Source organism: Marmota marmota, unplaced genomic scaffold (genome assembly GCF_001458135.2).
Source record: "Marmota marmota marmota unplaced genomic scaffold, marMar, whole genome shotgun sequence".
Lineage (NCBI taxonomy): Eukaryota > Metazoa > Chordata > Mammalia > Rodentia > Sciuridae > Marmota > Marmota marmota.
In genome coordinates, this window is record NW_026000205.1 from 16,533,964 (window position 1) to 16,557,350 (window position 23,387).

Here is a 23,387-nt window from a genome sequence, read left to right on the forward strand (position 1 = left end):
TATATATACACAATGGAATTTTATTCAGCCTTAAAGAAAAATGGAAGTATGTCATTTGCAGGAAAATTGATGTAACTAGAGACCCTCATGTTAAGTGAAATAAATCAAACTCAGAAGGTCATGTGTTTTCTCTCATATGAGGAAGATAGAGAGGAAAAATGGAAAGAAAGGTAGGAGTGGATCTCGTGAAAATCAAAGGGAGATCAGTAGTGGAAAGGGACCAGGCGGGGAAGAGGTGGAGAGTGATATTGGCCAAATCATATTGTCATGTAGTTATATTGTGTGCATGTACGAATGTATAACAACAAATCCCATCATTGTTTACAAGTGTAATACACCAATAAAAAATGTAGAGAAAAAAATAAAGAGATCTGGTAAGGGCTTACTTACTGGTTTGTTGATGGCCGTCTTCTTTGTGTGTCCTCATATATCAGAACAGAGAGAAGAAGCAACCTCTCTGGTGTCTCTTCTTATAACCTCACTGATCTCATTATGGGAGCTCCACCCTCATGATCTCATCACCTCCCAAAGAACTCACTGTCTAACAGCATCACAAAGTGGTTAGGATTTCAACATATGATTTGTTCTGGAGGACTCAAACATTCAGTACAAAGGAAATTTGAGTCATTATTTTCAAGGAACAACTATTTAATCACCTTTGAAAAATTTTTTTTCCACTTAGAAGACACTTTTTTTTTTTTTTTTAATAAAAGGCCTCCCTCCTTAAGTAAGAACTAGGCTATTGAAATGAAAGCAGCTGGAAATGGGCATGTGTGAATACAGGAAGATTTAATTTGAAGTTCCTAAAGTCATCCTTCAGTTCTCTGAGGAATGCATGCAGCGGAAGTCAGGAGGGGTATGCGGATTCAGGCAGTCAGAAAAGCTGGCCTTGGACTCAGACCCAGAGCTGCATTTCCATCACTGGCACACATGGAGTCCGGCCGCTCCAAAACACGGTCACTTTATTTAAATGGAGAGAGAGAAAAGCCAGAACAGTCATTTGATGTCATATAGGCAAGTGGTTGATTTGCTTCTAAAAGTCTATTCTTCTTCTTCTTCTTCTTCTTTTTTTTTTTTTTAAACTCTTAAACCCTTTTTAGGGTTATTTATTCTGGCCTCCTGGACCTTCAGGTACTCCCTTAGACAAGGAAGACAATTCTAATCCCAAGACTAGCAAGTGGCACAACTGAAGAGTTATGGGGGAGCCCAGGAGGCTGGTGGCATGGTGGGATGTGTCCTTCTGGACCTGTTCCAACTACCACCCACACACCCACTTGGGGACTGCAGGAAACAGCTTTTTATTCACAATTTATGATTCTACAGCCATGAACTTGGCAAGATCTGGGCATAATTGCCATCTGTATGGATATTTTGTGAGTGCCCAGCCTGGAGACAGGGATACCTAGGACAAAGAACACCAACAATATTTTATTGCATATCCCCAAATGTACATTTGAATGGCAACAATCTAGGGCTCTCACTCACATTTCTCAGAAAACCTTTGTGCTTATCTCTCATTCAATATCTTCTTGCTTCCTCATCTGCCTCCCCCAAATCACATCATCACCATCATTTACAAAATGTAGTCCACACACCGCAGTGGGACATTTGCGCCCACGGATGATTCAAGATCTGCCTTATTTTTCCAGTCCCATTTTCCATGATTCATCATGGCAGCCGATGATCTGGCCAAATTGATTCTTACCTTTCCTTTGCTGCTGTGTGCCTTCCCTCTGCAGCTCATGTTGGGCCTCCACTGGGAATGTCTCTCTCCACTTTTCCACAAAGACTTCTGCAGGGCAGATGTCTCCTGGTCCTTCAAGCCTTTCCTGATCCCTTAGTTCATAATCTAGTTCTACTTACACTCCTCTGGCAGTGTGGGCTCCCCAGAAAGCAGATGCTGAAATAAAGTCCTGGAAGCAGATGGTTTATTTTGGAGGTGATCCCAGGGAGCAGAAATGGGGAAGAGGAGAAAGTGAGATGGGGAAGGGAGAAGAGTGTTAAGGAGCAAGTGGCCACTGTGGGCACCTAGGGACCAACTTTCTGAGCCATCTGAGGAACAACCATGCAGAGTGTGCCTCAGGATGATCCCACCAGGAGACCAAAAGGGTGATGCTGTATTCCTAGTGGCTGAAATTATTTCTTGACATTGATTACCCTCTATTTTCTTGGGAGTTCCATGCACAGATGAGCAGCCCTTTGTAGATTTGGAGAAGCTGTACTTCATACTTGATATAGAGCGCTGTCAGGCATAGTTCTAAAATCCAGTGAACAAAGGAATGCATGGTACATTGAGGCAATGGCTATCAGCTTTCTTTGTGAAGGACATTTTTCTTCTACTGGGCTTCTGGGGAATGGAAACCTGGCTTGACTCTTCCCTGGACTCCCGCAGCCCCATAATGCAGGTCCTCAGTAGATAACACCTCAGTGGATGAATCACATCAATGGTGCTTTCATCCTCTTTATCTCACATGCTCATCTCCCCCAAGATGCCTCACTGCCTGCATCCTGCCTCATCCCTTCCTCTAAGTGCCACCCAGCTCTAGAGCAGGGACCACCAGCTTTTCTTCTGGCATGTTCCTGGACATCATTGCTGCTCCAATTCTTCTTCCCTTTGCTTTTTTGTTTTCCTAAAAGAATTGAGTCCAGCTTGTAATATTTGTATAAACATGCAAGAGTCACTTGTCAGAAATACAGGTTAAAAATCAATCAGGAGAAGGCAAGGGATACCTACAGCCAACTCTTGAGCTGAATCGTGAGCTGCAGTCAGCACAATCCCATGAGGGTCTCGGCTTCCTGTGGCCAAGGTCAAGGGAGAAATAGGTGAAGTGAGAGCAAACAAGCTCTTCTAAAATTACTGATTTGATTTGTGTTACCAGTGAGCAGGAAGAATTGAGAGCCTGGGGCCAAAGGGAAGAGATAAGGATAGTCAAGTCCTTGGATTGCAGCTTTACAAAAGACAGTTGTGATTTCTTAGTTTTTGTTTATTGAGGACATTCAACAAATTAAAACACTGAATTATAACTGGTTAGAGGCATTTCTGTTGGAACCTAAGTTAACACAGGCTAGCCACCTTGCATTTATGGTCATTTAGCTCAGGCAGCAAAAATAATAAATAAATAATAAATAAATAAAATTCCCATAGAAGTTGAGCTGGGAAAGCAAGAGAATGAAAGAGTTAGCTATACTACAAAAGGGAGCAGTGGGAACTGTGGCAAACTAAAGAGCTACAAGGGGCTACTGCCACCCACCCATGGCTGATAATTGTCATGTGAGATGCAGGCTCAGCATAGCTAGCTGACTTTTCCAAAGAAGTTGGAAATCTTTGAATTTGTGTGACATCTTCCAATTTTTGAACATTGAGAGTCAACTTAAAACATTACTGAGTGGGTCAAACCACTTGCCTGTGAACCACCAGAGTGTATTAACTGAACTACAAGAATGAAGAGATGTGGAAGGCAGATGAGAGGTCTCTTAGGTTTTCTGAATTTTCCAATCACCTTTGGGTAATTGCCCATCTATTACAGAAAATGGGATTTATTTATGAAGGGCTTATTTTCCCAACCTGGATTAGAGATGTGCACCATTGACTTGGTTCTCTTGGGACACCATTTGAATTCCAGCATGACAACATCACACTCCTGGGGCTTGTCTCTTCCAACCTGTGTTGTTCTTTTCTCCCCTGGGATATATTTCAAGCTCATGACAGCAGAGATGCTGCCCACTTCACCATGTGACATATAATAGATGCTCAATAAATATTTGCTGACCATAAGGAGGAAGAGTCTCTGTCCACCACAGTGTGCAGGGCACGGGGACTTTTCTGCAATCTGTGCTCTATGATGGGGTGAATTGAATTAGTGGAGGAAATTTTATCTGTATAAGCAAAAGCGTCTTCTCAGAGATCCATGAGAAGCAGTCCTAGGATGGAGAAATCTTCCAGAGGCATCATAAAATCCACAGATCTTTGCAAAAAGATCCCATGCAGGTTTCTCTGGCAGTAATCCCTCTGCATCCTGCAGTGGCAGTGATGCCTCTACCTAATGGGCTTTGGTGTTATTATAGCCATTCCTGCTATTTAGTCTAATTTCTCTGGCTCCTCATCACACTGCCTACCCCTAGCACATACACCTGTAGTAGCTGCCGAGCACTGTCTCCTCTGGGCCTCTTGATTAATTCTTTGCAGGTATAAATCGACAATTATTATGCCTCCCATTAGTCATCTCTCCTCTGGGCTGTACAAATTTAGTTCTCCTGATAGCAATGAATCATGGGACAAAGTGTTCATTTGCATTACGTGCCAGCTCTTTCAATCAAATTCTGTTTTTATAACACCTCATTACAAGTCTCCTTAACATCTCTCTGTTCCGAGTGTTAAATTCAAAGCTCTAATGACATGGAGGCTGTCATCTCCACTGTCTCTCTCCTTCCTAAGATGTGAAGTCTTAGGCACCTGGTGTGGAAGGTGGGTCTGGACACTCCCGTTCATCTCATGCTGGCACCTGAGCCAAAGTGGGGAAGCAGATCAAGACTTACTCTAGAGCTGACAAAAATTGATAATAATGAGCCAATTTACATGGAAGAGACTCATTACCAAGCTAGTTACCAATACATTGGGTTGCTGGATTTCTGCCAATAAATTGGATCTCCTGCAGTGAGTGATTTTTCAGCAGCTTTTAGGAACTCTCTCCAGCTTAAAAATACTTTGGGGGAAATCATCTTTGTAATAAAAAGAGAAGAGCGAGTCTATAGTTGTGTGTGTGTATGTATGTGGGGTAGGGATTGCATTTTTTGGGGTACTGAAGACATCACATAGAGACATTTTTGCTACATCCTATTTTTTTTTTTTTGGTTTCTTTTAGAGCTAAGATGTGGTTGTGACTACTTTTCAGAGGTTTCCCCAGATGACTGCTTAATTTTCAATACAACTATCCCAGGCAATACGATTGTAACTGAATGGAAGTAAAACGCTCCTGACTTGCAGTCTGTGATGCAATCAAGGCCCAGTCCTTGGAATTCAAAAAGAACACGTTGCAGGATCTAATTATGGGAAACTGGGCAGGGAGCAGGAGGCAAAGGAATTCATTTTGAACTGAACGGAGAAAATCCTCACTGCTAACCTTTGGCTTTTATTATTTGAAAATTTCCATCAGAGGGTTGTGTGTGTTGGCTGCAGATACCTGCAGGTGAGATGTTCCATTCAACTCTCCACTTTGTCTTGTGTTTGTGGACATGATTTCAAGGAGACAGAATCAAACTGCTGTGATCCGGCCCTGGGAGCAAGTTCAGAAAACAGAGCTGCCTTTTCACCCCATCCCTATGTGCCTCACCAAGCATTTTTCCCATAGAGTCGTGTCTTTGAAATGTATTAGAGAAAAATAGGTCTGCATAGACTGGAATAGGGTCACTTCATGAGCTGAAGCAAATTCAGGTCATATGTAAAGTGTCATGGCTCATGGATTGTCTATATATAGGCTCATTAAGTTGACTCTAGCTTTCTTTTGGGAATGAGACTCATGCTGGCATCTAGCTTTCTCTCCTGCGATGGTGGTGGGAATAGAGCTTATGTAACCAGTGTTGATCTGGACTAAAGGACAAGGCTGGTTTGCTGATGGTGGATATCATGGTCTTCCAGTCACGACTGGGACCTCTAGGAATGTCCACGTGGGAAGTTGAGGACACACATCAGCTGTTCTCCAGTGAGGACTCAGTAACACCTTGTCTGTGATATGGGTTCTTGTTTGTGTTGTCTTCTCATTTAAGCTGGCAGCTCCTAAGGGATGGTGCTGTTTCTGGTGTTTGTCTGCAATCCATCTGCACACGACTGGCACAGAGTCAGTGTTCAAAATACACCTGGTGCCTTGAAGCTAGATACATTTGGAGGTCCCCGTGTTTACTTCCAGCTTCTCCTCTCTCTTTGCAGCATCTGGGGAAAATTATCTAACTTCTCTATTTTTTTTGGTATCTTTGCCCATAAACTAAAACCAATCCTGCCTGCCTTCCAGGGTTTGTGAAAATAATAGGAGGTGGCAGGTGATAAGACTGAGCACAGGGCTGGCCACTAAGCCAGCACTAGTTGTCTTAGTTTTCATTTTGTTGGATTGTCCCTAATCTTCTCCAAGCTCGAGGAGAGAGACAGAATTTCCTTCTGGGGAATCTGGCAAAGGAGCCTGTTTGGACATCCTCTATGTGCATTAATCATTGAGAAATATTTGATTAAAAAGATGCTTGGGATGTGCTGAGAGCCACGGCAGAGTCTGTATGGCCCCTGGCATTTTGCCAACAGTATTGATTGACAGGCGAGGCATTACTATCCGCCTCTGCCGCAACTTTTGAGTTCTCACACTATTTTGGAGTTCTCGTGGGGATTTCCGGGGATTCCCTGAGAGTTCCCATTGGTTGGGGAAGTGCAGGAGGAGGGATTTCCGGGAGAGATATTTCCGGCTGGGGGTTCCTGGATGAGCCGTGTGGCGTTTGGGAGGATTCCCCGGGAGCTGTGTGAAGTGTTTTCCTGCAGTTCAAAAATAAAGTTTGTTCCTGCTTCAGTGGCTCGTGATTTGTGCCCAGCCAGACTGCAGCAGGGATGGTTGGGTTGTCATCAGTGGGAAAATAGAAGTTCCACCAAGAACAAAAGGGTTGTCTTGGGTTAAACAATATCCAGGATCCTCAGCACCCCCAGAGAAGAACAGAATATAGGAACTTACCTGGGGAATTGTAGCAGAATCAACAACCCAGACGGTTGGGCTTTAGTGGGGTAGGGCAGGCCAATGACTTAGCAGCTTGACCTGATGGGTGGGTCTGAAGGGGAAAGTTACCAACTGATTGCTGGGTCCTCTAACATCCAGGATGGCATTGCTGTGGGGACATGACTAAGGCACAACTGGTACCTCAAGGTGATGGGTAAGCCTGGATCTGGCTTCAGGGCATGTGCCACCTCAAGAAAATACCTGAACTTTCTTGGGCTCAATGCCTTATTTTAAAAATGGGGATAATAACTGCTGCCTTGAAGGGTCCTATCAGACTAAATGCCCTGGGCTAGAAGAGACTGCCAATAGGCACCCAACCCTAGCTCTGCCAGTGCTGGCTGCCTGCCCTTGGGCCATTCTCTAATTTCTCTGCTTTAGTTTTCTCATCAGTCACCTGGAGATACTCGGAGGGTTATAAAATTAACAGTGTAAAGCACTTGAATAGTACTCGGTTCACAGTAAGTGCACAATAAAGATGCTTCTTTTATTGCTATTATAACTATTTTATTTAAAATTACCCATTCTTGTTGCTGAAGTATTAGAAAAATCAAGCTGGGGGTCCCTCAGGCCAAGCTCTCTATACACAGGCACCATCCTTTAGAATTGGAAGCTGGGTGCTCTGACTTGGAATTAAAAGCTGAAACCCTTGCAGAATGGAACCAAAGGGCTTTGGGATATCAGGATATGATGCAGCTTAAGACCTTGCAAAGTAGGTTGTTCTGTACTCGAAGGTGGATAGACTGAGGGTCTAAGCAGGGCCTCTGGATTCACAGGGTCATATGTTGCATTAGAGGCAGAGTTAAGGTTGTAACCTGGTTCTCTGAGCTCACAGCTGACTTTTGTGATATGCTTGTCCAGATTCCTGAAGCAAGAGTTCTTTCTCCTTGGCTGAATAGGGTGTTTGCTGATATCACGCTCAGATTTCCAGGAAAGGGTTGGTGTCTCTCAATCTAAACTTGGAAGCACAGTGAGACTCTTACATGTGCCTTCCAGGGTTTGGGTCTCAAGACTGCACAAGACTTAACCACCTTATCTTCCCTGCAAGATGCAGAATTAGGCCCAGCATCACCAAGTTGAACTGCTCTGCAGATGCATAAAATATAAATCACTGTTCATCAGCCCTCACCTGACCTAGCAGCCATACCCTGGGAGTGGGTATACTTCCCTACAAAAACGCAGACAGTAGTACTCTAGTCCAGTGTTGTCAGGTGCATAACCAGTTGCTACATGTACAATTTTGTCTCATCCTCCATAGCCTCTCTACTCGTTACTGGTTAGAAACCACTTATTGGCATCTGAACTGAGGTTGGTGTTTGGATTTTAAGAGGGGTTTTTTTTTTTAAACAGCAGCTTGGGGGGTCTAGTTTATGTTTTTATGTTTAGCAGGAATGCGGAAAATTGTGTTAAATCCAGATAGATCCTCTAAGTATCTTAACATTAAACAGGCTGTAGGGAATGTGTTTAGCAGATAAATGCTCTTAATTTTTCCTCTTAAAATGTTATCTCCTCCACTCCTTCTGATACTTTCTGTTTATTCCGAGCTGGGCAAAAGCCTCCTCACTATATCATTTCTAACTATAGGTGAGGGTCTGAGTTTCTATAGTCAGCACTTTTCAACATCTGCTGCCCAAGAGGGGTTGGGCTTAGAATTTGCTTGCTGCAGAGATGAAGGAAATCACAGTTTGAGCAAGAGATAAATCAAAACTACTGAGGACTCTTCAGAAGGTAACTTCTCTTTGGAAAGGAAATGCTGAAGCAGGTGGTACACAGAGAGGTGGGTATGTTCTTTCCTCTGAGCTGTGACAATCTTAGGCTCAATCCAGAATCTTCCTCCTGATCTCTTTTGAGACTCCTTTCCCTTCTCAGGACCTGGTCTTTCCATTGGAATAGTGAGTGTTAGGACATAAGCCATCTCAATCCAAGCAGGTAGCTTTGTTGACCACAGTCTTCCTGACTTTGGACACTCATTTGGGACCTGTTGGGGAGTCAAAGTGGTGAATCCCTATAAGCCCAGTCTTGTGGGACAGGACACGGAATAGAGGAGAGATGGGAACAAACAGAAGACTTCCTTCCAAATGCCCTGGGGTGAAAATATTAGAGTGCTTAGATACTTCCTGTAGGTCAGGTCCTCTAAACAGCTACCTTAGTCCATTTGGACTGCCGTAACCAAATATCTCAGGTTGGATAAATTATAAATAGTAGGTATTTATTTCTCATAGTTCTAGAATATAAGTCAAAGGTACCAGCAGATTTCATGTCTGGGGAGAGCCAGTTTCTCATAAATTGTACTGTATAGGTGTCCTCACCTGATAGAAGGGACCTCTTTTATAGGCCCATTCACAAGGCCTCTGCCCTCATGATACCATCATATCCCCTCTTAATACCAACACATTGGGAATTAAGTTTCAGTGCATCGACTGTGGAGGGACACAAACATTCAGACCATAGCACCATCTAAATATTAAAGAGGCTCTGGGGAATGTGTAGCAGATAATGTACTTAATTTCCCTTTCCAAGAGAGAGCCACGAGCCCCTCCTGTCAGCCTCTTCCTAGTTCCTTGGGCTCTGGAAAGACACAGAGAGGTATGTCTCCAGGAACCAGGAACTCTGTCATTTACCTAAATTAATGGTTCCATGTCTCTGTCATTCTGAGCCTTTCAGCTGAGGCGCACATTTATCAGACTTAAAGGATGAGAAAATGAGAGTAAGAGCTGCTAAGAAAAGTAGTTTGGACACACAAATGTAAGAAAATTGGCACTTTTAATCCTAAAATCTACTCACACTGAGGCTATAGACAGTGCGTATTTAGTTAATTAACCAGAAAAGTGTTGATGGTGTCACCTCGCAGTTGTCTATACTGCTGTCACAGGAGGGTAGGCATGGCCCAGAGGTACAGGCTATTGGACAGACATCTGTGGCAATATTCCAGCCCTTGCCTTCTGCAGAGAAGAGTCCCCTTCAACTGTCCTGAGACTCTTTGGGACAAACAGGGCTTTCCTGGTCTCCGAGATTTTCCCAGGGGAGGTAAAAAGTTCCCTTTGGAAACTGGAGCAGGTGGCACCTCCCTGTGCAGAGAATGGGGCCTGAGTCCCCTTAATATTTGCTCCAACCACCAGCGGATGGAAGGGCCTTGCCTTTGCTGCCTCTGGGAGTAATTTCCCTGTGTTTACTGCAGACATCTGTCACTCCCAGGGAGACTATTTAAATACAATATGTCACCTTTAACTGTTTGCTAATTGAGCCAGTGCTGTGGGATTTCTTGATGATCAATGCCACGTGCAATTACTTATTAGAGAGAGAGAGACACCCAAATAGAGACATCTCCCAGGAAGTTTAGTTCTAGTCACTGTCTCTGGAATCTGAGTAGTTACCTCCACAGGGAAAATGCATTGGCTGGGAAATGGTGGGGGAAAAATAATCTTCATCAAATCAGTAAAAAGCAGGAAGGAGGTGTTGTTAATGGAAAACTGTTTTTCTTCATCTAATTCTCACAATGGAGAGGTCCCTGAGTCCCGGCACACTGTCATCTCAGCTGCCTCCCAAGTTCTGTTAAAAAGCTGTTCTTCTAAGTTGAGACATCAGCTTTGTAAGGTCCAAGGGTTCAGCAGGGTGCGTGCAACTCCTGCTTTGAACATGACCCTAGGCTCCAGCCTCTAGCTCATCATTCTGTCTCTGAGGACTCACACTCTGCCCGAGGTGAGCAGATGAGGTGGTGATGGAGACACATATGGGGCAGTCCTGAAATGACATCTGCACTGGTTCAAGAGAGAATCTATTGATGGCTGCAGAGGGAGGTGTGTTTTTAGGTGTATATTGATGCCCAGAGGAGGGGTGGAGCTGCTGGCCCCTGGAGCTCTGCTGTGCCCATACACGTGAACCGTGGGGACCAGGATGCAGCTGGCCAGGACCCAGCCTCCTCCACCCACTCTACCACGTGAGGCATCAAGTGAACTGGAGTTCCGAGCAAGGAGTGAAGTGCTCAGGAGACACTCCTCAAGCTGATCATTCTGAAAGTCGTTTGCTGGGGAAACTTGGTCATTGACAGAGGAAGGGAGAAAGCATTTTAGAAGGCTTAGGCTTAGAGTCCATGCAAAGTCTGCTCCAGCAGGATCTGGCAGGGCTGTCTCAGGTGGGTTTGTACCAGAAAGTTTCTGGAGATTGGTAAAAAAAACAGTGGGGTTTACCAATCTCAATGACATCATCCTCTGTACCCTGGGATGCTACCAGGCACCAGAGGACAGGGCATTGGCCCGAGTAAAGCTGAATGCTTTGGGTGGTTATTTATTTCATTCTGGAGAAATCTGAGGACTACTACACCATCAGCAAACAGCAGGGGAGGTGAGTTATGGTAGCAAGGGCTCAGGCCAGCCTCCCAAGAGCCTCTCTGCATTCCTCAGTAGTTCCTGCCACAACCTGGCCTCATCCCTGTCCCAGAAGGGGATGCAAATCTTCAAATCCAGTTGTCCTTGAATTCAACATACTTCCCTGTTGGAAGACAGTGTTTTTCATTTTCTACTTGATTCCTAACCTTGAGCTAGTTACTTTCTCTTGCTGGGCCTCAAATTTCCCCCTTGGACTTGGGAATGATAACACCTCCTTTGTGGATGTAGGATAAATGCAAGAGTCCTGTGCAGTGTAAGGCACAGAGCAGGTGCTTGATGAATACCAGATCCTTCTTACCTGGTCCTTTCAAACCAAGACTTTTAGTTTTTATTTTATTTTATAACTTTAACAGACTTAGCATATCACTCAAAAATACTTCACTTGAATTAGAACAACAACAAAAAGACAAAGGTTATTTAATCACTAGCCTAAGTGGTTGCATTAGCCTGTTATTCTGTCATCTTTTTTTTCAACAAACAAATTGTCTTCCTCTCTCTTTCCTTTCTGTGGACGGATCTGGAGGATTTGCAATGTGCAAAGCAGGTGGATTGATCGATTATTGATCAAGAGTGAATTATGAGCCCTTCAGGTAAAAAGCTTCCCATAAACACAATTTAGTAGCTGCTGCCGCCAGCCTCAGCAGCCTAAGATGACCATCTCAGGACTCCTGCAGTGAGATAATCGATACTTCATATTAGTATTAGCAGCACAGATTGCTTTATCTGGTAAGCTCATCAGGAGTTTTGAGGTGGCCTCCTACGCTTGCATCCTGTGGGGAGAAGAGTCATCCACTGGGCTTCAGTTGCCGCTTCACAGAGGCTAAGAGGTTTGGTGGCCCTAGTTTGGTCTGGATTGGCCCTTGTTACTCTTGTCCCCTTGGTCTCAGTTTTTCCTTAAAATGAAATTTCTGCTCTTTATTCTGCTTCACTCTTAGCACTTTGGTATCATTGGGATTTAGGATGGGTATGAAAGCATTTTTGGAACACTGAGGCCATATTAAAATGTGCTTCTTTTGCCTTCCTTTCTCTAGCACTTTGGATGCTCTCAGCCAGACCTTATTTCTCCTGTACATTGAAACAGCTTCCAAAAACAGCTCTTTTCAAACAGCCAATGCTTTCTCCTAGTGCTCCCCTTCCCCACTCCCTGACACACAGAGAAACACTCAGAGACATACATGCCCCTCCATTCTGTAAGTCAATGTCAGAGTTACGATCTAGCTCTTCTCTAACTCTAAGTGTTCCTGTCCTCCATTTCTCCCTCCCAGTTCTGGGTCCTCCGAGATAAAAAACTCTGTTTCATGTCTTTGCAGCTCTGTCTCCTAAAAGCCACCCCCATTACCTCTGTCCACTGCCTTACAGTGCACAGTACACATAGCTGCTGAATTAAATCAAATCTATTTGATTTGAAAGTAGGGTTTCCTTCTGTGTGTATCAACTGAGGTAAAGACGTTCAAACAGTAAGTTCTATCATAGGAAAATTTGTGGCTTGGCAGCTGGGGTGATGGGTGATTTCAGAAAGATTAGACCTGATTGGAACAAAGCTGTCCCATGGCCAACTGGAAGCTGATGGAGCTGGTCCAGGATGCCCTGAGATTCCACTCCTGCCTCTTTACACATGCCTCCAGGCAGCCCTCACTGAGTGCCCAGCAGTGGATATCTCATCTCCTCCCTGAGCAGCAGTTTCTGCTTTCACTCTCAGTATTTTTTTCTTTGCGAGTCACACCTTTCTCACGCTCCACGTATGTAGCTGGGAGGACCTGGCATCTCTCCTTTGCCTTGACCCCATTCTAGCTACCAAAATGCTCGATTCCCTGATGCAGTGAGCAACTGTGGGATGGTTATGCAGTTTAAATTGGGCCAATGAGAGTCTTGGATTGAAGTGTCTGAAAGGGGAGTGTCCCTTTCTGTTCATAAGACCTGAGCCTGCACATCTTTTCTACTAAGGAAAAAGGAACTTTCAGGGAAGAAATTCAATCAGAACAAACTGTACAATGTCTGAACCCTTAAACCTTGGCCATGTCCATATCGACTCCTGGACTTACAGTTTTGTTTGCTGGAAGATCCCACTCCACTGACCTTGCCCTTTCTACAAGCTATAGAGTGTTGTGTTGATTTCAGATGTAGCAGCAAGTGCCCTGGTGCTGGATTTCTCTCTGTAGGTGCCACACTCTGAGAAACCCAGGAAGAGAGATTTCCCCCCAATCCACTGTCAGATCAGGGATGAAATAGACCTCACATCAGGTCCTCTGGCTCCCAGGCCAGCGTCATGCTAAACTAAGCGAGGTGTTGCTTTGTCAAAGCTTCTCTTGCAAAGAGATGACTCACTTAATGTAGAAATTCTAGGCCTCTAAGGGTGGTGGTGGGAGACTCCTACTGTCCTCAGCCACGTGGTCCTGTGCATCTCTAGGAAAACATCTCTATTCCCAGGAGTTTGTGGGGACTGTCTGTCCCAAGCCAGTGCAGCTGTGGTGTTTGCCATGGACAGAGCTTTGACTAAGAGTCTTTGCTTTGGGAGATGAGGCCTTCATATCCCTCTGTCAAGAACTATTTATTTCCCTTGAAAACAGCTTTTTTCCACCTCTTACAAAATCCCTGGGACAATTGTCTTACAATATCTTGGAAATGGTTCTCTTGTAAATGCTGGCCAAATGATTGAGCCCTGTTCTTGGATGCCTTGGTCCCAGCAGTTGGGGGAGGACATTCATTATTAGACCTGCAGGTGCCACGTGGGGAATTTCATTGTCTTTGTTAGTAAATGAGATTCATTAGGGCGCACTGCAGGGCAATGGGGAAGCGTGGGATTGAGTCGGGATGCTGATGCTGGATGCACTCTCATTTCTGCCGCACAGACTTGATCAAAAGGAAAGAGCAGCAGGTCTCTGACATTCGGTTTTGAAACCCCCAATCAGCAGGATACCTCAGTGTTCAAGCCGGTGAACACCTGCTTACTGTAAACCCTCAACTTTAGTCTAGGATGGTAATCAGGGAAAGGTCTCTTCTGGAGGGGGGGTCTTTAACTTGGGGTGAAGAAGGAAGAAAACCAGCACAGGCTTGTGCCTCTCAGGAGCGCAACTATATCTTAATTTTGAAGTATTTATAGTTAAAAAAAAGTAATTTCATCAATTTCTATTTTTATTTCTTGACCCTCATTCCTAACCTTGGTGTATGTTATTGAAGGGGCTAAAGGAGATGCCACATGGATGTGTTCTGTGCCCTTTATATCTTTGTATTACAGATGCATTCTGTGGCTTTTGTATTTTTTGAATTTTTGTATCATCACATTTGAGTGAGGTGTGATAAGTCGGACTCCAGACTGTGTACCATTTGAGGAGAGAGAATAAAGCTGACTCTCTCACAAAATATTCCTGTGAGCTCCCATGTGTGCCAGGTACAGTGTTTTTGGACTAATTTAATCATGTGCCTGGCTGAGTGGTCGGGTTCTCTAGAAGCTGGCCCTGAGACAGGAAGCCGTATGCAGGTGTTTTATTGGGGGAGTGACCTTAGAAAGAAACCTGAAGGAGAGTGAGGGAAGCAGGGCAGGGCAGGTGGAAGGTGGGCCAAGATGAGGGCTCTGCTGAAGTCTCCTCTCTGCTCTGCCTGATCTCACCACAGGGAACTCAGGAGCGAGCGTGGCACTTACAGTTTTCTCCATCTTGAGGCATGGCGCCTGGACTTTCGTGTCCCCGTCAGTCAGTCCTTAGCTGCAAGTACCTTGGAGGGTGGTCCATAATCTCCCAGGTGTCTTTGGGCAGCTTGGATTCTTGGAAAAGGGGTAACTATGAGCTGTTAGCAGCCCACTCATGACAGAAGGAGGGAGGTGCTGTGGTCCAGGAAAGAGGATGTGGGTGGAGTCCCAATAGCATCTACTGTAGTTGGCTTTGGAGCCAGACTAAGTTTAAACCCTCCACTTCCAAGTAGTTTAACTTTAATTTCTTTCTATCTCAGTTTCCACATCTGTAAAAATGGGCGTAATAAAAATGCCTCCCATAGAGTTGCTGTGAGGATTGAAGGAAGAAAGATGTGCGAAGGGCTTAGGGCAGTGTCTGGCACTTGGTCAGGTTGCCTTGATTGGTGCATTTAATGGGCTAGAGATTCCCTAGAACTTCAGGGTGCTCCCTGTCCTCCTCCCATGCCTCCATGGGGCCCTCCACAGGTCTGAACACAACGGCTTGTATAAGACAAGGTTCTGGGCAAGAGCCCTCTCTCCTGGGTTTAGCAGCCTCCAGGACAAGGGAGAGGGCACAGAGAGCAGACTGAGTTCTGGGAGGGAGAGGAAGGAGCAGAGGAGCTTAGATTTCAGGTAGTCCCTTCATGCCTCTGCCTGAGGCTCTCCAGAGAGAGAGGCTCCTGCGACAACTGGATTTTTCATGCTCTTCCAAACGAGCCTATAAAAATTCAGCCCATTTGGTTTGCAGACAGAAACTTTGCTTTTAAAGTCTTTGAGTTATTTCCTTCTTTCTCCCCTTTCAGGGCCAAAGTTATTTCAAAGGAATAGGGTGCAGAGAGGGTGTGTGTGTGTGTGTGGGGGGGTGCATTTGTCAGTGTTATTTCCCTACGGGTTTGTAACCGTGGGGGACTTTACTTAAACCCACATGACATTTGTCACTTTGCTATTGCTTTCTTACCCAGAGGGGCTCTGTCCTCAGCGGCACATTTTCCTTTTTATCTGTCTGAGAGGGATATATGAGCAGAAGGAGGGGAGGAAGGGAGGCCACATTTGCATTTTTATGCCTGCCTTCTTTTCACACAGGCAGACATTACCTTCAGTTCTCTATCAGCTCCATTCTGCTCAGTCAGGGGCAAGAGGGATGGGGTGTTCAGCAGAGGCACAGAGAAGGGAAGAAATGGGAGGGAGCGTGTGCATCTAAGACACAGGACAAGACACCTGCCCCTCTGTGCCCTATCTCTGTTCTTGATGATCACTACATTGGTCCTTTCATTCAAGTATGGAACCCATTCTGATTAGTGCCTGCTAGCCTCTTGGACCTGAGCTATACTTGTACTTATGGAGACCATTCTCTTGTGGGTGATAGACACAGCACGTGGGAGGTGGTATGGAGAGCAGGGGGAGCCTGATGATGGAGCTAGGTCAAGGGAGGGGGCTCTTAAAGATAATGTGCCGGGTGAGTCTTGAATAGAAATTATCTTCGGGAGATACATAAAGAGAAAAGTGTGTGTGTGTGTGTGTGTGTGTGTGTGTGTGTGTGTGTGTTTGCATACAGGTACTTTCCAGGTGGGCAGCCTCACTGAAGTATGAGAAAGGTCAGGGCACTCAAGGACCTTCTGGTGTTGGACAACTAGGGCATCAGGTGCCTTTGGAGGTTGATGAGTGGGGATGGTAGGGTGGAAGATAGAAACTAGATGAAAAAGGTCTTGAAAGTCATGTTAAGGAGGTTGAACTTTGTCTGATGCAAAGGTCTAACAAGACCCTCCAGATTAATAAAACAGAACAAAACAACTCTGTGTGTACCCAGTGGGCACAAGCAATCATTTGTTACATGGGTAAATGCATGTACATGAGAGGGATGGCACTTCCTACCACAGCTAATCTGGATATTCAGTATGATTCCAAACAAAAAAAATTCCATTGTAAGATTTTAAGGAATTTATCCAAATCATTTCTAAAATTTACTTGAAATATTAAGGTTCAAGAACAATCATAATTTGAAAAAGTGAAAAGGAAATGGATAGTACTTTTTCTATTAGGTATTGAGATATATTATGAAGTTATAATAAGTGCAAAAAGTTTGTTATTATCTCAAATATATTAACAGAACATTTGCTTATGTGTTACTTTTACCCCAAAATGCAGAGTTGAGTCTTTGTGATTAAGGTCATCTTACTGGCAAAGCTTAAAATTTTTACTATTTGGTTCTTTGTAGGAAGTGTTTGCCAATCCTTTCTGTGGAAAGAGACCCCAGCATTTACAGGAATTGGTATAGGATGGAGATGGTATTACAAATTACAAATTAGTGGACAGGAAGGAATTGCCAATAAAGTTAAACTTAGATTCTTACCTCATTCTTTAAACAATAACAACAACAACAACAACAATGAAAATCCTAGGTGGATTAAAGATCCAAATGCAAAAAACAGAACTTCATAACCTTGTAAAGGTACCAGAGGATCAGTGTTAATCATTTCTGGTAGAGAGAGCCTTTGTAGACAAGGCAAAAAAAAGTACAGTTCCAAAAGGAAAAGATTATTATGTGACTACTGGTACTACAACTATTCCTACAGCTACTACTACAACACACACATACACATACACACTCACACATGCACATACACAATCTATATGGGAAAAGACACTGTAAACCAAGTTAACTTACAAGACCAGAATAGAAGAAGACAATTGCCATGCAGATGAGGGAAGAAGTCCTATATGTGAATTTTTTTTTTTTTTGGCAGAGGACAAATAATCCAAAAGAAAAGTAGGGAGAAGGTAAAGACTTGGTGTTTCAGAGAAAAGGAAAGCATCAGTGGACTAAAATAAAGGGAAATTGCAAAGCCACATTACTTATCAAAGGAAAACAAAGCAAAACAAAAGTGCTATATTGTTTCACACCCATTCAATGGGCAAAAACTCAGAGAGTCAGACAATTCATCCTCAGTGTGGAGAAGAGGAGAAGCAGGAAAACTCCTACTTGGCTGTCAAGAGGGTAAATGTGCACAGGCGCGGCCAGCAGCACTGTAGCAATAGCTGATAAAATTGAAGACGTGTGTCCTCTATGACTCAGATATTTGCTTTTGATTGTGTGCCTCAGCATGTCTCAGAGATGTGCACAAGGGCACTCCTTGCAGTATTGTTTGGTTCAGGAAAAAAATAAAAAAACATTTAATGGCCCTGAATAGAAGAATGGCCCAAGAAACTTGTGGTCTATTCAAGTTTTGGTCTATTCTGTAGCAACTATGCCAGCATGAATCCATCTCAAAAAATTAATCCTGAGGGAAGAATCAAGTTGAGAAATAAGCTATGATAGCCTTTATGTAAATTAGGAGACCCATATAGCAATGTATTTGTTGTATGTCTGTCAGCTATCTATCTATTCATCCATCTAAAATTAGGACAAGTATCTCTCTTCACCAAAGTAAAATTAAAATGTTTATAAAAAGAGAAGGATGGTTGCAGGGTGGGGTGGCATTTTTAATGAAATCTGTAGATTTCTATTTCTTTCACCAAAAGTGTGTGTTAGCAAAGTTGAGGACATATTTTCATTTGTTAATCATGGATGGCAGACACATGGCTATTGTTTTCTTTATCTCAATAAATTTCAAATTTCTAAAATTAAAAGAAGAGAGCCACAAAGAAGGAGGGGCCCCATGGCGGGGCCTGAACTCCCACCTCTCAGTCTTGCTGTCTTTAGAGTGCGGGAGAGTCCAGAGCTTGGACATCTCCTGTGACTGTGGAATCCCTTTCAATCTCTCAAACACACCACATTGTACCTAGCCTAAGGAAGTTCATAGAAAATTCTGGGAGACCAGGCTGACACCAGGAAACATGGAGGAAACCAGGCAGGAGTGTCTTTAGGAACAAGGTGTCCAGTCCAGCCCATCCAGGAGAAGGGCCATCTAAGGGATTGTGCTCCCTGTGTGCCTATGTCCTGTGCCTCTCCCCATGCCTACTCTCCAAACTTCCATATATCCTTAAATGTCAGTGTCACTTCCTCCAGAAGCCTTCCCTGACTCCCGGTCTGGATGACAGTGGCCTCCTCTACCCTGCATGTACCCTTAGCACAAGTCTAGTTCTACCTCTGGCACTCCTTCTATTTGTCTTTTTGTGGCTATATTGAGCTTCCTTAAAGTTGAGGTTGATGGAAGCTGAGCATCCCTCAAACCTCACACCATGTTAGACTCATAACACCTGTCCTGTGCTTGCTTTTGGTGATGAGAGTAGAGAGAAAGGTAGAGGAGTTAGGTGGATTGGGGGATCTGTACAGTGGAAGGTGTAAGAGTCAATATGATCAGCAAGCAGTCTGTAGCAGGATCCGTCAGGTCTCCTTCATATTCATGGCTTAGAAAACTCAACTGATGCATTTGAGAAACTTTATCAGGTCACTAATCTTGAAAGTCCATTTAGCTCTAGGTTCATCTAGGTAAGGGCTCAATTAATGTTATGTGGTCTGGACCAGGCATGTCTCTCTCTCTCTCCCCCTTTCTGAATCTCTTATCTACTCTCCTGTCTCCCTTCCTTCATCTCTACATTTCATTTCCTCTGGATGGGAACCATTCTCTGTTGCTATCCTGGATGGATGGAAAAGATGGCTGTCACAGATGCAGACACCTCCTGTCTTTCTAGGTGCAGCAGGACAAAACAAGGTCCTTTCTCTCCTGGATGCTCCAGTGAGGCACCAGAATAAGTATTGGGTGGCTTTATCAGATCCTGTGCTGATCATGATGATCTCAGTCAATCATCATTGTGATGAGGAGTGATGCCCCCATCCCAAACAAGCCATTGAAGAGTCAGGAGAGTGTTTCTCCAGGAAAACTTTCAGGTGATGGATTTGGGGAGAGAAAGCCAATGGCTGTCTGGTGCAGGGAGAGGAAGCTGACCTATATCTGGAATGGAGGAACATGGCATGTTACTCTCAGAGTTCTTGACATTGGTTTCTCCCCTTCAGAGGTTCTGAGTTGAGGAGTGGGATGAGGAAAGACTGGGATGCTGGAAACTTCTCCCCTACTGTGCACAGCAGGAAGCTGATTCTGAGTCAGCTGCCAGTCGTCAGCTTTTCTTCCACGCTGGGATCTACGGGGCAGCATTCCTGGCTTCTGTCCCAGGAGCTATGGGAAAAATGTATGAAGGAGTCATGAACTAAACACTGAATTTTCAGAATTCAGAAGTGGTTCTTGACCCTGTTGGAAAGGTGCGGTTGTCCAACTATTAAGCTGTGGGTTTTGCATCACAGACAGGACGCAGCTGCATTTTACATTTGGTTATAAATCTGAGACATTTGCTGATCTCCATGGGCCTCAGCTCGACATTAAGAAAAAGAAACCGGATGGATAAACCAACGCCGCCTCCGCTCAGCTGAGAGAAGTGAGTGGTATGAGGTTTTACATGAGGGCTTCTATAATTCTTTGAGTTATGGCTCAGGATTAAACTATTAATAGAGTTGGTAAAAATGGACATTTAAATGCTCACACCACCAGCTTCTGAAAACTTGAGGCTGCTTTGGGGAATGCACAGGACTCTGGATGACTCAACCTGTGGCTTCCAACATTGGGTTTAAAGAGATGGTGATCAGGGCGGTAGTAACAATTACAAGAAAAACAAAGGGTCCACCTGCCGAAGCCCTGGTGTGCCCTGCATTGCGCTGTGTTAATTCTCACAACAGCTTCTGAGAAAACTATATCCTTGTTAGTTTATGGCTGTGGAAACCAAAGCTTAGGGAGAAACCAAGGGGTCAGCTCAAGGACATGGAACTAGTAAATGACAGAAGTGGGGTTCAAAGCCAGGCTGACTCCTCTAATTCTGGAACTCAAGTATCACACTTCTCTGTGGAGACTGAATTGGAGGATGACTGGCTGAAATGAATGCTATATTTTTTATATAAATATTAAACTTCTACTAAATATGTACTTCTGCAAACAGATCCTTTTTTTAAAAAAATCAAATCTGTTTGACATCTACTATGGGAAGTCACTAGATAATATGGGGAAATGCCTTTTGTTAAGTGAGCACCATCTTAAAAAATATATTGCTTTGACGAATCAAAAGACGTTCTTATTAATCAGAACTTGAACAGTTATTCATTTAGTCCCGATGTGATGTCAGGCACCATACTAATACACTGATGCTAGCATAAACTTTCTAGTGCTCAATGGTTCCATGAGTTGATGTGGCAGGGGCTGGCTCCTGGTTACTAGACCTCTTTCTGCTTTTTCCCAGGCATAGGGGACTATAATACATCTCACAGCTTTCCTTGCAGTTACACATGACCATAGGACTAAATTATGTCCAATGGATTGTGGGTGACAGTGACAGATGTCACATCCAAGACTGGCATGTGAAAATCCTCTCTTCATGATCCTATATCTTTCCCCCTCATTAGAGGGCAGGGAAGTCATGTGATGAAGATGGTGGTGCCATAGGATAGATGGAACCTGGCTCCCTGAGTTGCCCACCATTTAGGAACTCTTGGGTTTTGCCTGAGCAAGAGGCAAAGTCTGATGTGTGAATCCACTGAGACAGGAACAATTTGCAACATTAGCGGCTTAGCCAGCAGCTTAGCATTTTCTTAATTTGTATAGCTAGATATTATCATATCTTCATGAATAAATAGTACACGTTTTTTCCACTTTTGAACATTTCTGAAATTATTGGGCTGGGTTGTAGAGTCCCCAGCATCTTCTACTTGCTGCTGGCCTCAGTTGAAGTCTAATTTTAAGAGAATTAATTTGCATTTTTCCTCCATTACTTGAGGCCGCTGCCCACTTGAGGTCTCTTTAAATGAAATTCTCTGGTTCAAGTGTTTTGGACAACACTGGGTAGTATGAATTGAGATTACAAACCTGTCTGAGGACCAGTTTGTGGTTCAAACTCTCAGGGGAGAATTTTTTCCCCTCCCTTTATCTGGTGCCAAGGTTGAGACGAGCTAGTTTCTTTATCACATTTTCTAGGAGATGGTCTTATGTCTCATTTACGTGTATATATACTCATGGTCTTCTGGCTTTATGTGGGAACTCCTATCAGATACACCTATTGTGTATTTTTTATTGGTATGTATAAAACAATATTGCATTTTACAATAGATGGTGTCTCGAATTCAACAACATTTTGTGTTATTATCTTCATTTTATAGAGGAAAATGAAAACATCTGAGGCACAGAGATTAAGGATCCCACTAGTTAAGTATGAGAGTCTGACTTTAGAGTCGGGGCTCTTCACTACCAAGCCACTACAATGGTGGTCCTGTGATTAAACTCAGCTACCTAATAGAAGACAGGTGGAGCATTGGCTTAGAATTGAAACGAGCTCTGTCATCATTAGGAGTTTGAATTTAGGTGTCACCCTAAACCTGAGGTTCCCCATCTTCATTGAAAATAATAAGAATCTTGCTGCTTTATAGAATTGCAATGAAGGTTAAATGAGGTTGCAATGTAAACCATTTGGCATGGCGCCAGGCACATAGACCATACTCAAGATGATCAGGTGCTGTTAAGTTTTCACCACTATACTATTATTACACATCCAATAGTAAAACATGGAGTACGTATGTATTACCTGTCATATTCCAGTCCTACTATTTCATTTAGGCCATTGAGAAACTATCATCCTCATTTCATAGATGAAAAACTGGGCTCAGAGATGTCAAGAAATTGCCCAGGTTATACAAGTAGCCAGAGACAGAGGCAGGATTCAAATTCAGGCCTGCATGGCTCCAGAGGCTGAGCTCTATCTTCTCTTCCTTGCATTCCTAACTCTCCTTGCCTCCAGAACATGATATTTCATGGTAACAAAAGTCCTGGGAACGACTCTTGACCTTTGGGAAGACTTTTCCTTGAATTGGCAGAACTGTTCTTCCTGTAAACAGTAATTCTTTCTCTGGCGCTGGCTGGCTAACTGAGCTTGCTTGCTCTGGGGAGAGGAGAACCAGCCTACCATAGGCTAGAGCAGAATCTAAACCAAGGTGCACTGTGTGTTTTAGGTGATCATCCTAATGTCCCAATGACTAAAGTTATAAGGGCCCTCCATGCCTGATGAGGACTTCCTAGTCAGGGAAAGCTTCCTGGAGGAAGGGACATGGTAGCCATGTCTAGAAAAATGGGAGATCTTGTGTAATAGGTAGAAAGTGAGTGGAGGGCTCTTGAGGTTAGGGGTCCAGTGTGAACACAGGGGTGGAGGGAAGGATGCAGACATGGTGCTATAGGAGAACATGAGAGATTGGGCCAGAGCACAGAGGGATGATTCTTCCTGTGCCATTCTCTCGGTTCCTGCCTGGGAGTCCAGTGAAACCCTGGACTCACACCTGTGGTCCCAGCCAGCCAGGGATTGGGGCTGTGGCTTCACTTGCTTTCTCCAAGCCTCAATCCCTAGGCATCTTTTTAGTGCCAGGCTCAATACCTGGTACCAGGATGCCCTGGTTTTCCCAGCTCATGGCACCCAGTCTGCTTCAGCATGGGCCTGTTTTACACTGCATTGAGTGGAAAGACTATTGGGGTATTAGGAGCCAAAGAAAGGAATATGTTGGCACATGTCACCAAAGTTCTACCAGGTGTGGCTGACTCCCGGGACTCAAAACACTGTCTGACTCAGTAC